Source organism: Pseudophryne corroboree, chromosome 2, assembly GCF_028390025.1.
Source record: "Pseudophryne corroboree isolate aPseCor3 chromosome 2, aPseCor3.hap2, whole genome shotgun sequence".
NCBI classification, from domain to species: domain Eukaryota; kingdom Metazoa; phylum Chordata; class Amphibia; order Anura; family Myobatrachidae; genus Pseudophryne; species Pseudophryne corroboree.
The window spans coordinates 123,224,482-123,240,943 of NC_086445.1; the positions used below are offsets into that span (position 1 = coordinate 123,224,482).

The 16,462-nt window shown below is 46.3% G+C and overlaps 1 protein-coding gene across 1 annotated transcript in view; it reads left to right on the forward strand.

The window, feature by feature from the left end:
- TNFRSF19 (TNF receptor superfamily member 19) overlaps nt 1–16,462 on the forward strand; it is a 141,971-nt gene that overhangs the window by 33,902 nt on the left and 91,607 nt on the right. The gene's annotated exons all lie outside the window — the stretch shown is intronic.

A 16,462-nucleotide genomic window follows, 5' to 3' on the forward strand; every position in this document is an offset into this window, starting at 1 on the left:
TCAAGTTCAAGATGGAGTCACTCAGAGCAGTGATAGCGAATCTGGAAGAAGGGGACTTTATGGTGTCCCTGGACATCAAGGATGCTTACCTGCATGTCCCAATTTGCCCTTCACATCAAGGGTACCTCAGGTTCGTGGTGCAAAACTGTCATTATCAGTTTCAGACGCTGCCGTTTGGATTGTCCACGGCACCTCGGGTCTTTACCAAGGTAATGGCCGAAATGATGTTTCTTCTGCGAAGAAAAGGCGTATTAATTATCCCTTACTTGGACGATCTCCTGATAAGGGCAAGGTCCAGAGAACAGCTGGGGGACGTAGTAGCACTAACCCAAGTAGTGCTGCAACAGCACGGGTGGATTCTGAATTTTCCAAAATCTCAATTGACCCCGACGACACGTCTGCTGTTCCTGGGAATGATTCTGGACACGGTTCAGAAAAAGGTGTTTCTTCCGGAGGAGAAAGCCAGGGAGTTATCCGAACTTGTCAGGAACCTCCTAAAACCAGGAAAAGTGTCTGTGCATCAATGCACAAGAGTCCTGGGAAAAATGGTGGCTTCTTACGAAGCAATTCCATTCGGCAGATTCCACGCACGAACTTTTCAGTGGGATCTGCTGGACAAATGGTCCGGATCGCATCTGCAGATGCATCAGCGGATAACTTTGTCTCCACGGACAAGGGTGTCTCTTCTGTGGTGGTTGCAGAGTGCTCATCTGTTAGAGGGCCGCAGATTCGGCATACAGGACTGGGTCCTGGTGACCACGGATGCCAGTCTGAGAGGCTGGGGAGCGGTCACACAGGGAAGAAACTTCCAGGGAGTGTGGTCAAGCCTGGAGATGTCTCTTCACATAAATATACTGGAGCTAAGAGCGATTTACAATGCTCTAAGCCTGGCAAAACCCCTGCTTCAGGGTCAGCCGGTGTTGATCCAGTCGGACAACATCACGGCAGTCGCCCACGTAAACAGACAGGGCGGCACAAGAAGCAGGAGGGCAATGGCAGAAGCTGCAAGGATTCTTCGCTGGGCGGAAGATCATGTGATAGCACTGTCAGCAGTGTTCATTCCGGGAGTGGACAACTGGGAAGCGGACTTCCTCAGCAGACACGATCTACACCCGGGAGAGTGGGGACTTCATCCAGAAGTCTTCCACATGATTGTGAACCGTTGGGAAAAACCAAAGGTGGATATGATGGCGTCCCGCCTCAACAAAAAACTGGACAGGTATTGCGCCAGGTCAAGAGACCCTCAGGCAATAGCTGTGGACGCTCTGGTAACACCGTGGGTGTTCCAGTCAGTGTATGTGTTTCCTCCTCTGCCTCTCATACCAAAAGTACTGAGAATTATACGGCAAAGGGGAGTAAGAACGATACTCGTGGCTCCGGATTGGCCAAGAAGAACTTGGTACCCGGAACTTCAGGAGATGCTCACGGAAGATCCGTGGCCTCTACCTCTAAGACGGGACCTGCTTCAGCAGGGACCGTGTCTATTCCAAGACTTACCGCGGCTGCGTTTGACGGCATGGCGGTTGAACGCCGAATTCTAAGGGAAAAAGGCATTCCGGAAGAGGTCATCCCTACCCTGGTAAAAGCCAGGAAGGAGGTGACTGCACAACATTATCACCGCATTTGGAGAAAATATGTTGCGTGGTGTGAGGCCAGGAAGGCCCCGACGGAGGAATTTCAACTGGGTCGATTCCTACATTTCCTGCAAACAGGATTGTCTATGGGCCTCAAATTAGGGTCCATTAAGGTTCAAATTTCGGCCCTGTCGATTTTCTTCCAGAAAGAATTGGCTTCAGTTCCTGAAGTCCAGACTTTTGTAAAAGGAGTACTACATATACAGCCCCCGGTTGTGCCCCCAGTGGCTCCGTGGGATCTTAATGTAGTTTTGGATTTTCTCAAATCCCATTGGTTTGAGCCACTCAAATCGGTGGATTTGAAATATCTTACATGGAAAGTAACCATGCTACTGGCCCTGGCTTCAGCCAGGAGAGTGTCAGAATTGGCGGCTTTATCGTATAAAAGCCCATATCTGATTTTCCATTCGGACAGGGCAGAACTGCGGACGCGTCCTCAGTTTCTGCCTAAGGTGGTTTCAGCGTTTCACCTGAACCAGCCTATTGTGGTGCCTGCGGCTACTAGCGATTTGGAGGATTCCAAGTTGCTGGACGTTGTCAGGGCATTGAAAATATATATATTTCAAGGACGGCTGGAGTCAGAAAATCTGACTCGCTGTTTATACTGTATGCACCCAACAAGCTGGGTGCTCCTGCTTCTAAGCAGACGATTGCTCGTTGGATTTGTAGCACAATTCAACTTGCACATTCTGTGGCAGGCCTGCCACAGCCTAAATCTATCAAGGCCCATTCCACAAGGAAGGTGGGCTCATCTTGGGCGGCTGCCCGAGGGGTCTCGGCATTACAACTCTGCCGAGCAGCTACGTGGTCGGGGGAGAACACGTTTGTAAAATTCTACAAATTTGATACCCTGGCTAAAGAGGACCTGGAGTTCTCTCATTCGGTGCTGCAGAGTCATCCGCACTCTCCCGCCCGTTTGGGAGCTTTGGTATAATCCCCATGGTCCTGACGGAGTCCCAGCATCCACTAGGACGTCAGAGAAAATAAGATTTTACTTACCGATAAATCTATTTCTCGTAGTCCGTAGTGGATGCTGGGCGCCCATCCCAAGTGCGGATTGTCTGCAATACTTGTACATAGTTATTGTTACAAAAAAATCGGGTTGTTATTGTTGTGAGCCGTCTGTTCAGAGGCTCCTACGTTTGTCATACTGTTAACTGGGTTCAGATCACAAGTTGTACGGTGTGATTGGTGTGGCTGGTATGAGTCTTACCCGGGATTCAAAATCCTTCCTTATTGTGTACGCTCGTCCGGGCACAGTATCCTAACTGAGGCTTGGAGGAGGGTCATAGGGGGAGGAGCCAGTGCACACCACCTAGTCCTAAAGCTTTTATTTTTGTGCCCTGTCTCCTGCGGAGCCGCTAATCCCCATGGTCCTGACGGAGTCCCAGCATCCACTACGGACTACGAGAAATAGATTTATCGGTAAGTAAAATCTTATTTTTCTGGCAAAAGTAGATATATACAGCTAGGCACTGTGTATATATAAAGAGCCCCCGACAGTTTTTTATATATTTTAGCGGGACAGAAGCCTGCCGCTGAGGGGGTGGGGCTTCTTCCTCAGCACTCACCAGCGCCATTTTCTCCACAGCACAGCGCTGAGAGCAAGCTCCCCGGACTCTCCCCTGCTTTTCCACAGTGAAAGAGGGTTTTAAAGAAGGGGGTGGGCACATAATTTGGGGGCAAAAATAAAGATTACAGCGCTATCTGAGTAAACATATTGTGTGTGTTTTTTTCCTGGGTCATATAGCGCTGGGTGTGTGCTGGCATACTCTCTCTCTGCCTCTCCAAAGGGCCTTGTGGGGGAACTGTCTTCAGATAAGAGGATTCCCTGAGTGTGTGGTGTGTCGGTACGCATTTGTCGACATGTCTGAGGTAGAAGGCTTTCCTAGGGAGGAGGAGGAGCAAATGAATGTGGTGTCTCCGTCGACAATTTATTGCACAAAAGATTAGACAAAGCGGAAGCTAGGGAACAGCCAGGGAGTCAACCCATGTCTGTCCCTATGTCGCAGGGACCTTCGGGGTCTCAAAAGCGCCCACTATCCCAAATAGTAGACACAGATACCGACACGGATTCTGACTCCAGTGTCGACTACGATGATGCAAAGTTACAGCCAAAATTGGCTAAATGTATTCGATATATGATTATTGCAATAAAAGATGTTTTGCATATCACAGAGGAACCCCCTGTCCCTGACACGAGGGTACACATGTATAAGGGAAAGAAACCTGAGGTAACCTTTCCTCCCTCACATGAGCTGAACGAGTTATGTGAAAAAGCTTGGGAATCTCCAGACAAAAAACTGCAGATTCCCAAAAGGATCCTTATGGCGTATCCTTTCCCGTCAACGGACAGGATACGGTGGGAATCCTCCCCTAGGGTGGACAAAGCGTTGACATGCTTATCCAAAAAGGTAGTGCTGCCAACCCAAGATACGGCTACCCTCAGGGATCCTGCTGATCGCAAGCAGGAGATTACCTTGAAGTCCATTTACACATTCGGGTACCTTACTCAGACCGGCTATTGCGTCGGCTTGGGTGTGTAGCGCTGTAGCAGCATGGACAGATACCTTATCAGCGGAAATTGAAACCCTGGATAAGGATACCATCTTATTGACCCTAGGACACATAAAAGATGCTGTCTTATATATGAGAGATGCTCAAAGAGACATTTCTTTGCTGGGTTGTAGAGTCAACGCTATGTCGATTTCTGCTAGACGAGTCCTATGGACCCGGCAATGGACAGGTGATGCCGACTCAAAAAGGCATATGGAGGTTTTACCTTACAAGGATGAGGAATTGTTTGGAGAAGGTCTCTCGGACCTGGTCTCCACGGCTACAGCTGGTAAATCCAATTTTTTGCCTTATATTCCCTCACAGCCTAAGAAAGCGCCACATTATCAAATGCAGTCCTTTCGGTCACAGAGAGAGAGAGAAAAAAAAAAAGAAAGTACGAGGCGCGTCCTTTCTTGCCAGAGGTAAGGGCAGAGGAAAGAAGCTGCACAACACAGCTAGTTCCCAGGAACAGAAGTCCTCCCCGGCGTCTACAAAATCCACCATATGACGCTGGGGCTTCGCTACGGGAGTCCGCCCCAGTGGGGGCACGTCTTCCGACTTTTCAGCCACATCTGGGTTCACTCACAGGTGGATCCCTAGGCAATAGAAATTGTTTCTCAGGGTTACAAGCTGGAATTCGAAGAGGTGCCTCCTCGCCGGTTTTTCAAATCGGCCCTGCCGGCTTCTCCCCCAGAAAGGGAGTTAGTGTTAAATGCAATTCACAAATTGTATCTTCAACAGGTGGTGGTCAAGGTTCCCCTACTTCAACAAGGGAGGGGATATTACTCAACCCTGTTCGTAGTCCCGAAACCGGACGGTTCGGTCAGACCCATTTTAAATTTAAAATCCCTGAACCTATACTTGAAAAGGTTCAAGTTCTAGATGGAATCGCTCAGAGCGGTCATCGCCAGCCTGGAAGGGGGGGATTTTATGGTATCCCTGGACATAAAGGATGCATACCTTCATGTTCCCATATATCCACCTCATCAGGCGTACCTGAGATTTGCGGTACAGGATGGTCATTACCAATTTCAGACGTTGCCGTTTGGGCTTTCCACGGTCCCGAGGATTTTCACCAAGGTAATGGTGGAAATGATGGTGCTCCTGCGCAAGCAGGGTGTCACAATTATCCCGTACTTGGACGATCTCCTCATAAAAGCGAGATCAAGAGAGCAGTTGCTGAGCAGCGTGTCACTTTCACTGAAAGTGTTACAGCAACACGGCTGGATTCTCAATATCTCGAAGTCGCAGCTGGTTCCTATGACTCGTCTGACCTTCTTGGGCATGATTCTGGATACAGACCAGAAAAGGGTTTATCTTCCGATAGATAAGGCTCAGGAACTCATGACCCTGGTCAGGAACCTATTGAAGCCAAAACAGGTGTCAGTGCATCACTGCACTCGAGTCCTGGGAAAGATGGTGGCTTCGTACAAGGCCATTCCCTTCGGCAGGTTCCATGCGAGGACCTTCCAATGGGACCTACTGGACAAGTGGTCCGGGTCACATCTACAGATTCATCAGTTGATTGCCCTGTCCCCCAGGGACAGGGTATCTCTCCTGTGGTGGCTGCAGAGTGCTCACCTTCTAGAGGGCCGCAGGTTCGGCATTCATGACTGGGTTCTGGTGACCACGGACGCAAGCCTCCGAGGTTGGGGAGCAGTCACACAGGGAAGGAACTTCCAAGGACTTTGGACAAGTCAAGAGACTTGTCTTCACATCAACGTCCTGGAGCTGAGGGCCCTATACAACGCCCGTCATCAAGCGGAGACCTTGCTTCGCGACTTACCAGTTCTGATTCAGTCAGACAACATCACCGCGGTAGCTCATGTAAACCGCCAAGGCGGCACAAGGAGCAGAGTGGCGATGGCAGAAGCCGCCAGGATTCTTCGCTGGGCGGAAAATCATGTAAGCGCACTGTCAGCAGTGTTAATTCCGGGAGTGGACAACTGTGAAGCAGACTTCCTCAGCAGGCACGACCTGCATCCAGGAGAGTGGGGACTTCATCAGGAAGTCTTCACACAGATTGCAAGACAGTGGTGCCTGCCCCAGATAGACATGATGGCGTCCCGTCTCAACAAAAAGCTACAGAGGTATTGCGCCAGGTCAAGAGACCCTCAGGTGGTAGCTGTGGACACCCTAGTGACACCGTGGGTGTTCCAGTCGGTCTATGTGTTTCCTCCTCTTCCTCTCATCCCAAAGGTGTTGAGAATAATAAGAAAAAGAGTACAGACAATTCTCATTGTTCCAGATTGGCCACGAAGGGCCTAGTATCCGGATCTGCAGGACATGCTCACAGAAGATCCGTGGCCTCTTCCTCTAAGGCAGGACTTGTTGCAACAGGGGCCATGTCTGTTCCAAGACTTACCGTGGCTGCGTTTGATGGCATGGCAGTTGAACGCCGGATCCTAGCGGAAAAGGGCATTCCGGATGAGGTCATTCCTACTCTGATAAAGGCTAGGAAGGACGTGACAGCTAAACATTATCACCGTATATGGCGAAAGTATGTTTCTTGGTGTGAGGCCAGGAATGCTCCTACGGAAGAATTCCATCTGGGCCGTTTCCTTCACTTATTACAAACTGGAGTGAATTTGGACCTAAAATTAGGCTCCATTAAGGTTCAGATTTCGGCCTTATCCATTTTCTTTAAAAAATAATTGGCTTCTCTCCCAGAAGTACAGACTTTTGTGAAGGGAGTGCTACATATTCAGCCTCCTTTTGTACCTCCGGTGGCGCCTTGGGACCTTAACGTGGTGTTGAGTTTCCTTAAGTCGCACTGGTTTCAACCACTTCGAACGGTGGAGTTAAAATTTCTCACTTGGAAGGTGGTCGTGTTATTAGCCTTGGCTTCGGCTAGGCGAGTGTCGGAATTGGCGGCTTTGTCTCATAAAAGCCCCTATCTAGTTTTCCATATGGATAGAGCGGAATTGCGGACCCGTCCTCAATTTTTGCCTAAGGCGGTGTCATCTTTTCATATGAACCACCCTATTGTGGTGCCTGTGGCTACACGAGACTTGGAGGATTCCGAGTCCCTTGATGTGGTCAGGGCTTTGAAACTTTACGAGGCCTGAATGGCTAGAGTCAGAAAAACAGAAGCACTGTTTGTCCTGTATGCAGCCAACAAGGTTGGCGCTCCTGCTTCAAAGCAGTCTATTGCTCGCTGGATCTGTAACACGATTCAGCAGGCGCATGCGACGGCTGGATTGCCGTTACCAAAATCGGTCAAGGCCCATTCCACTAGGAAGGTGGGCTCGTCTTGGGCGGCTGCCCGAGGGGTCTCGGCACTACAGCTGTGCCGAGCTGCTACTTGGTCGGGTTCAAACACCTTTGCAAAGTTCTATAAGTTTGATACCCTGGCTGAGGAGGACCTCCTGTTTGCTCAATCGGTGCTGCAGAGTCATCCGCACTCTCCCGCCCATTTGGGAGCTTTGGTATAATCCCCATGGTCCTTACGGAGTCCCCAGCATCCTCTATGATGTAAGAGAAAATAAGATTTTAACCCTACCGGTAAATCTTTTTCTCGTAGTCCGTAGAGGGTGCTGGGCGCCCGTCCCAAGTGCGGACTACTTCTGCAAGACTTGTATATAGTTTTGCTTACATAAGGGTTATGTTATAGTTTTCATCGGTCTCAGACTGATGCTATGTTGTTTTTTCATACTGTTAACTGGTTAGTTTATCACAAGTTATACGGTGTGAATGGTGTGGGCTGGTGTGAATCTTGCCCTTGATTTAACAAAAATCCTTTCCTCGTACTGTCCGTCTCCTCTGGGCACAATTTCCCTAACTGAGGTCTGGAGGAGGGGCATAGAGGGAGGAGCCAGTGCACACCCATACCTAAAGTCTTTCATAAAGTGCCCATGTCTCCTGCGGAGCCCGTCTATCCCCATGGTCCTTACGGAGTCCCCAGCATCCTCTACGGACTACGAGAAAAAGATTTACCAGTAGGTTTAAAATCTTATTTTCTGCTGCACATAATCACACCTCTTTATTTGGAAATCAAAACAATATTTTGTTTGCGCGAACATCTGCATTCCGGATGTTAATGTATAGTAATTGAAGTACAGTATATTTTTGAGTGAGGCAAAACATACTTTTGTTTCCTTGCATGATAAATCATAAAAGCCAACAACCCTCTCGTAAGTATTTATGTTCACAAATACAGCACATGAAAATGTTTTCATATTTTTTGGAAAATCTGTTCCACTTTCCCCTAAAATGTACGAATTTTAATGCAAGCCAAAAGTTGTGATAAAAATTGCATGTGGACGCCTACACTTGAGACTGCCGTCCGGCTCCTCAGCTACCATATAACGTCTGCGAGGCTGAGAGATATAGACACTATTAATAGTCCTAATATGCACATCCTGTAATCAGAAGTAACATGAAAATAGTAATCCAAAACTTTGCCTTCCTGTCCACCAGTTGCCACCAACCCATGGCTGTATAATTGTGCTGATTGACTCTCAGGGGTAAATTTACTAAGGTGGGAGATTTTTAGAACTGGTGATGTTGCCCATGGCAACCAATCAGATTCTACTTACCATTTATCTAGCTGCTTCTAGCAGATAATAGATATAATCTGATTGGTTGCTATGGGCAACATCACCAGTTCTAAAAATCTCCCTCCTTAGTAAATTGACCCCTCAGTCTGTTAATTTGAACAGCACTAAAGATGGCTGCACATCTAAAGATTAGCTTTCCATCCAGCTTAGTTAGCTTCTTGGAACAAAAATCTGGTAATGTGTGGTAATAAAGGACAATCAGGGCAATGTATACAAACACTACAATGCGGCGGCCGCAACATTTTTTTCCATGCCAAGTTCTGTTGTACAAGATACAGACTGTATTGCATACAGATATACAAGTACAGTGCAGTCTCCTGAAGCAGTTTGTTGCATCCGATTGCGACTAAGACGCACGTTTGACACCCAGAACTTGTCGATTCATTTTTTTGTGTTGACTATTGTCATGTTGACCTTTTGTACGTGTTGACCATATGTTGTCGATCTATTGGCTGTCTACCTAGACATTGTAGATCTGTTATACACCCCTCACATCTAGGTGTATGAGGATACAGCTGAATGTTTTAGCATACACACAGTGGTATTAATACAAATGTTACAGAAGCAGCAAATACATTTTACTGCACCGATCTCCGTGCAATCTGTCTAATGTATGAGTTTGACTATGTAGTACAAGGCCTTCTATAAATCATTTGCACCAGCTTTCCATGTTCCATCTGTGTGTCCCATGTACAGACAATGGCGCGTATAAAATACCAGCCACAATTACAGCTGCGCCGGTGATCCATAGGATGATGCGTTTCCTATTTGCAGCAAGAACAAAACAATGCAGATGATTAAAATCACACCCAAATAAGGAGCTATTCAGCATAACTGAAAGGAGAAGGACATATTAGTAACTACAATCCTATTCCTGAAGCCACAGTTGTAGTGGCAGAATTCCTTTGTAGAACGTCCGCTCTCCGTGTCTCATCTGCTTAGACCAACAGCGGCTTCCGGGGGTATCCGTTTGGATGGTCGACCACGTTAAGGTCGTCAGTCATTAAGTCAAGCACTATTGGTCGACATGGACACATGGTCGACACGTTAAAATGTTTGAGACATGAAAAGGTCGACATGGCTTTTTTTTTTTTTTTAAAGGGAATTTTACATTTTTCATACTTTACCATCCACGTGGACTACGATTGGGAATAGTAACCTGCGGAGCGAGGCACCTTTCCCGCAGCTGCTCGCCATGCAATGGGACGCGGTAAACTAATTGGGGTTCCTGGTCATGTTACGGAAAAAATAACACCAAAAACAGTTCAAAAAGCCATGTCAACCTTTTCATGTGTCGACCTGTCGTGTCAACCATTTTCATGTGTCAACCATGTCAGTGTCGACCTGATGACTGTCGACCTTAACATGGTCGACCATTCATACCAGACCCGCTTCCGGGAGGAACAGGCAGAACAGATGGAAGAACATGATAAATACAGTTACTGTAGTCTGAAATCACTGATTCCTTATTTTAAATTACATATTATATATCAGTGATGGATCTTTGTAATATGAAACATGTCGGGATAGACAGTACATCAAACAAAATGTAACAGAAGTCTGAACAACACCTTTTCACCTGGGAGAAGAACCTCTAGATAGATCTTTTTAAAGCATTCCCTCAGGTCCTTCACATAACATATCCAATTTATATTGTAACTACCACTATTATAGATTAAACAGGGCAAGTTCAAGTCCCCAGGATCAAACAACCACGTAATGTAAATGCTGAACCGGTTGTGGTGTCATCCTAATGGTTCAATCATTTCTGCATATTTCTTTTTCATTGTGGTGACAACTTTTACCAGGCTGAGTGTCATTGGGCATTAAAATGGCCCATGCAGGCTGGTATGTTTCCTAAAAGGCCAGTCTTGCCTTCAGGTGAAGGGTAGGTTCTGCTTCAGAGATTTTCGGTTGGCATAAGGCCCTTTGGCTAGAGAAGAGCCCTAAATAACTATACTACAATGAGTCTACCTAAGGAGCCAACCTAGTAGCCGCCGCCGCATATGTGTGGGTGTCCGCATAGGAGCCCATGTGCAGGCTACCTCCTGCATTTTTATGTAAAACTTGGAAAACATTTAACTTTAAATTCTTTCAAAATCATTACATTTACAGAAATACTGTATGTTCTGCTGGTTATTTACCAAACTATGGAGGAGATTCAAATGTTTGAAAAGTTGGTTGGGTGTCTGTTTTTTCCTGCCTATAAGATAGGAAAAAACAGACTCCCAACTGACTTTTCAAACATTTGAATCTCCCCCTAAAAGTAACGCTGTATTCAGAAACCCAAGATGGGATATTTTGTGGGACTTCATCTCCATTCTAGGGCATAAAGTGACAGCTGGGGCGGCTCCTGATTTGGTTAGGCGGGCTTACATTCGGTCCTGTGTCAACAATGGCAATACTGAACTGGTAACCTAACAATGTGTATATAATTAGAGCTTAGTGGTTTAACTAATTTAAAAATCCACTAGAGCCATTGCACATTTTATATTTATTGGACATTTTGAGTATGGTTTGCTCTTCTACGCTGCTAGGTTCCTCAGCTTGTACATTCTGTAGATCCCATCTATATTGGATGATCATCCCTACCTCTCCCCCTCAGACTCTCCACCTCTCTACAAAACTTCAAACGGGCTCTCAAGGCCCACTTCTTCACCAAACCCAGCCAAATCAGTTTCAGTTTCAAGTTTATTGTCATCAGCCAAAACAAGTTGACAGACGAAATTACATTGTACAAAGCATCAAGTAGTAGCAGGCGACAACATAAAACAGACATAAAAATGAATCATTCATTTAACATACGTACAGCAGATGGAATAAAACTAACCCTAAACCGGTTGGTACGAGCTATCAGAGAACGAAATCTCTTTAGCGAAGGAAGTTTTACAAAAAGCATATTAAAAGGATGCGCACTATCTAGTAAAATACACCTGACTTTGCTTAAAACCCTACTCCTGTACAAGTCATCAAAGCTAGGCAGTGGCATACCAATGATTTTACTTGCCATTTTCCTTATTCTTTCTAATGCCCATCGATCTTTTAGAGTACAACCACCATACCAAGCCACGATCCCATAACTAAGAATGCTCTCTATCGAGCACCTGTAAAAATTTAACATGGTCTGAGCACCAACACCTGCGGCCCTTAAACGCCGCAGGAAGAAAAGTCGTTGTTGAGCCTTTTTCCCTATCAATAACAGGTGCTCAGACCAAGTCAAACATGACGAGATCTGAATGCCTAAAAAACGGAATGAGGTGACCATTTCCACTTCCTGATCACCAACTAACACTGGTGACTTCGGCAGCTGCCTTCTCCTAAAATCAATAATCAGTTCTTTAGTCTTCCCGCTATTTAAAAATAAATGATTTTCATTACTCCAATTGACTAACTTTGCAACTTCCGTCCTATATGCCAGCTCATCATTACCACTAATTAACCCAACTACGGCAATATCATCCGCAAATTTAATCAATTTGACTGATGCGTCCGCTGATACACAATCATGAGTAAACAATGAATATAAAAAAGGACTAAGAACACAACCCTGGGGTACACCTGTATTAATTTGTGCCTCATCAGACGTGGTACTGCCCATTTTGACCACTTGAGGACGATTTGTCAAAAATGCTAAAATCCAATTACAGGTAAAACAATCAAGGCCTAGTTCAGATAATTTATTAATCAAGGAAATTGGAATCACTGTGTTAAAAGCTGAACTAAAATCAACAAATAAAATCCTAACATAGGCATTACTCTCTTCCAAATGAGACAGGGTAAAGTGCAACAGTGAAATAATCGCATCATCAGTGCATCGGTTTTGTCTGTAGGCAAACTGAAATGGATCAAAATCGGCAGGGAAAAAAGATTTAATATGATTCAGTACCAGTCTCTCAAAACATTTTGTTATAAGAGGTGTTAATGCTATAGGCCGATAGTCATTTAAGCCTTTTACTAGCCCTTTCTTCGGGACGGGGACAATACTGGTCATCTTAAAGCACCTCGGCACTACACAGTTCATGAGTGATAGATTAAACAAAACTGTTAATATTCCACACAATTGCTCCGCACAACCATGGAGAACCTTCCCTTGAATGCCATCAGGACCTGCTGCCTTACCAGGATTTATTTGACGCAGACATTTAGCCACAGTGTCCTCATCAAGTATTAGGGGGGAGTCACCCATACTAGGACACAGCGGTAACTGGGATAAGTTGTTACTCTCCTCAAATCTGCAATAAAATAAATTCAAATCCTCCACCAGTGCCTTGCTAGTCACACCATAATCACGCTTCTTAGCTTTACACCCCGTCACCTCATATATCAGCTGCCACAGGCTCCTTGGATTCCTATTCAGGGAACTAAGATCTTCGATCTTTTTTGAGTAGCTCATTTTCGCCTTTTTTATACCTACCCTAAGTTGAGCCCTAGCAAGTGTTAAAGCAGCCTGGTCACCACCCCTGAAAGCTCTATCCCTGGCTTTAATCAAAGCACGAACCTCCCCATTTAACCAAGGTTTCTCATTTGGGAAAGTTTTTATTACCTTCTTTATCGTGACACTCTCTATACATGTATTAATATAGCAAAAAATCAGAGAAGCCAATAAATCAGTCTCAATTGATCCATTGGTCAGACTCTCTTCAATAAACAATTCCCAATTTGTAAATTCCAACATATCCTGTAACCTAATCATTGCCCCATCAGGCCAGATAGTAACAATTTTAACCTCAGGCTTTACTCTTTTAACCTGTGGTTTATAAATAGGCCGCAAGAATAGGGATAAATGATCAGAGTTGCCGATATGAGGACAAGCGAAAGTCTCAAATGCTAAACTAAAATTAGAATAGACCTGATCTAGAGTGTGCGTACCCCTCGTGGGGACCAGCACATACTTATGAAATCTTGGCATAACTTTATTAAAATCCGCCTGATTAAAATCACCTGCCACAATAAAACATGCTTCAGCATAACTAGTCTGTAGAGAGCTTACAACATTAAAAAGAATCTCCAAAGCCTGATTAACATTCGCACTAGGGGGTATATAAACAGCAACAATAATTATAACAGAAATTTCCCTAGGTAGGTAAAAAGGTCTACACTTAACAATCAAATATTCAATATCCACTGAACAAAAAGAATCAAGCGAAGTAGCATCGGCACACCATGAACTATGCATAAAAACACAGAGCCCGCCACCCCTACTTTTTCCAGAAGACAGAGTCCGATCCGCCCTAAATAAAATTCTATCATCAATCGATACAGCTGAGTCCGGGACAGAGTCCTTTAACCAGGTTTCAGTAAAAATATATAATGAGCAGTACTTTAAATAATTCTTATTCGCGCAGGTTACATATAAATCATCAAGCTTACCAGCTAGTGATTGAACATTGGCCAGAAACAAACTAGGTATAGGGGGCCTCAGTGAATACAAGCTAAGTCTGGCTTTTATGCCAGCACGTTTCCCCCGCTTTTGCTTCCTCTCCCTCCTCTTTTGTCGTGACCAGCCAAACTTGGGGCTCCACATCCGATAATAATGATTATTCCCTTTTCTGGGACGCTGACTGCTCCCACCCCTTGAATAATCATAATTATGTCCGTACTGCGCAGTCTGAGGGGACATAGACATTCTCACGTGTAATCCGGGAACAGACTCCTGGCAGTCCTGCATTCGTGATGGCCGGGAAATGGAGGAACCAGATCCGGGGGGGCTAAATTCGAAACCCCCATCCGCACCCTTCAGTGCAGCATCGCCAATAGCGAGAGGAATAGACACCTCTGCAGCCCTGTGGACAGGATCGTCAGGATCGCCCGCCACAGCTCCCACTGAGCCAGTACTCACAGTACTCGCAGGAACCGTTGAAATCAGCGCAGCGGCACGTCCACTGCCCGTCCTCACAGAAGCCGTCAGGGTCAGCGCTGCAGCGCTTCCGCTGCCCAAACTTAGAGTAGCCGACGGGGTCATCACAGCCGCTCCGACTCCCCTGATGATTCGCAGTGCAGGGCCCGCCGCTCCAGACCACCGCGGCTTCAGCAGCATCAAAGGCAGTGCGGGGGGCGCAGGCAGCAGCTCGGGAGGCAGCCGGAGCCCCAGCAGCACCTCCCGAGGGTACACCGTCCCGCCACTGCAACCCTCCAGCAAGATGCCGAGTGCGGCCAGGACCATCAGCATCACAGTCATGCAGGAGCCTCCCCGGGCACTCACACCACCAGCGCCGGGGGCAGAACACACACCATCGGCGTCAGGGACAGGACACACACCGCTCGCTACGACCTGAGCAGGTACAGCCGCAGCGTATTCACGCGCCGCCATTCTTCCAGGGTACACCAGGGTAAATCTCACCCTAACCCTCTGTTCCATGCTCTCTGTGTACCCCGTCTGTGTCACCCCTGTCTGTCTACCCTTCACCTTTAAAATGTAAGCCCTCACGAGTAGGGCCCTCTTCCCTCATGTGCTTATCCTTTCTCTTACTTTAATAATCTTCAACTGCACCAACTCCAGCAGTCCTCTGACTGACTGCTGATGATGTAGCTATGTTTATTTACCCTGTACTTGTCCTATATTGTCTCAACTATATTGTCTACCAACCGTTGTGGTGGTAGATGGATACCATAGATTGGAACTATTAACAATTATTTTGTCTAGCGTTCCACTTGCTTTTTCCATGTATGGTCATTGGAGTTTTTGGTGGCTACAGTAAGCATTATACTGTAGCTATAGCAATATATTGGCAGCCACTTTTGGGAATTGATGACTGTATAATATGCAGCAGTTCTTTTCTAAAAGATTTGTGTAAAGTTATTTAATTTATGTCTACAGAGGATCTGAGACTTGACGAGAAGCAGATTTAATAGCCAAAATATGTGTCCTGCTTCTCCACACTCCAGAAATGAGCAACAAACATTAATTACATATAATTCCCCAAGCGAATGAAGCTCATACTCTTCCATTTGTTGTTAAATGTATGCACTGATCTTCTGTTTTGAATATGCATCATTTTAAATGTAATTTATTGGTATTTCTAATAAGCAGTTATTCATAGGACAGATATAGCAAGTCATTGATATTGGAAACCACAAAAACATACAGCAAGTAATTGCAGCTGTCCGGTGATGCCCTTGATTGCCATTTAAGGTTTGCAAGAAGGTTCTGAAAAAGTGGGACGTTTTCAAATGTAGAGGCAGTCCATATTGCCTGGTTCTCACTAATCTGTGGACCTCGCACGTGAGATCTCCCTGTCGTAGTGAAAAGTCGGCCCATGCTGGTCAGTGCTGTGCTAGTGCCTCTATGATGGGTGGGATGTAGTTATGTGACCGCCGGTCACTATACCGACACCGGGACCCCGACCAATTAACAGCCCGATAGTCTGCATGCTGACTGACAGGGACTATTCCCACTCGTGGGAGTCCACGACATCCATAGAGTGGGAATAGAACTTGTGGCGAGTGCAGCGAACCACCAAGCCCGCTGCGTGGCGAGCAGAGCGAACCGGCAAGGGACTCTGTTGCGCTCGCCCCCCCAACGGCATTGTGCTGCCGGGATCCCGCGGTCAGTATGCTGACCACCGGGATCCCGGGCGCCGGGAAATCATTACTAACCCGATGGGGTCACAAATCAGCCTGTTGTATCTACCACTGATAACCAGTCATGCCGTCAAAGCACTGCAGCTATAAAACTCCCTGAGGGCTGGCACTTGTGAAACACTGATCTAGAGG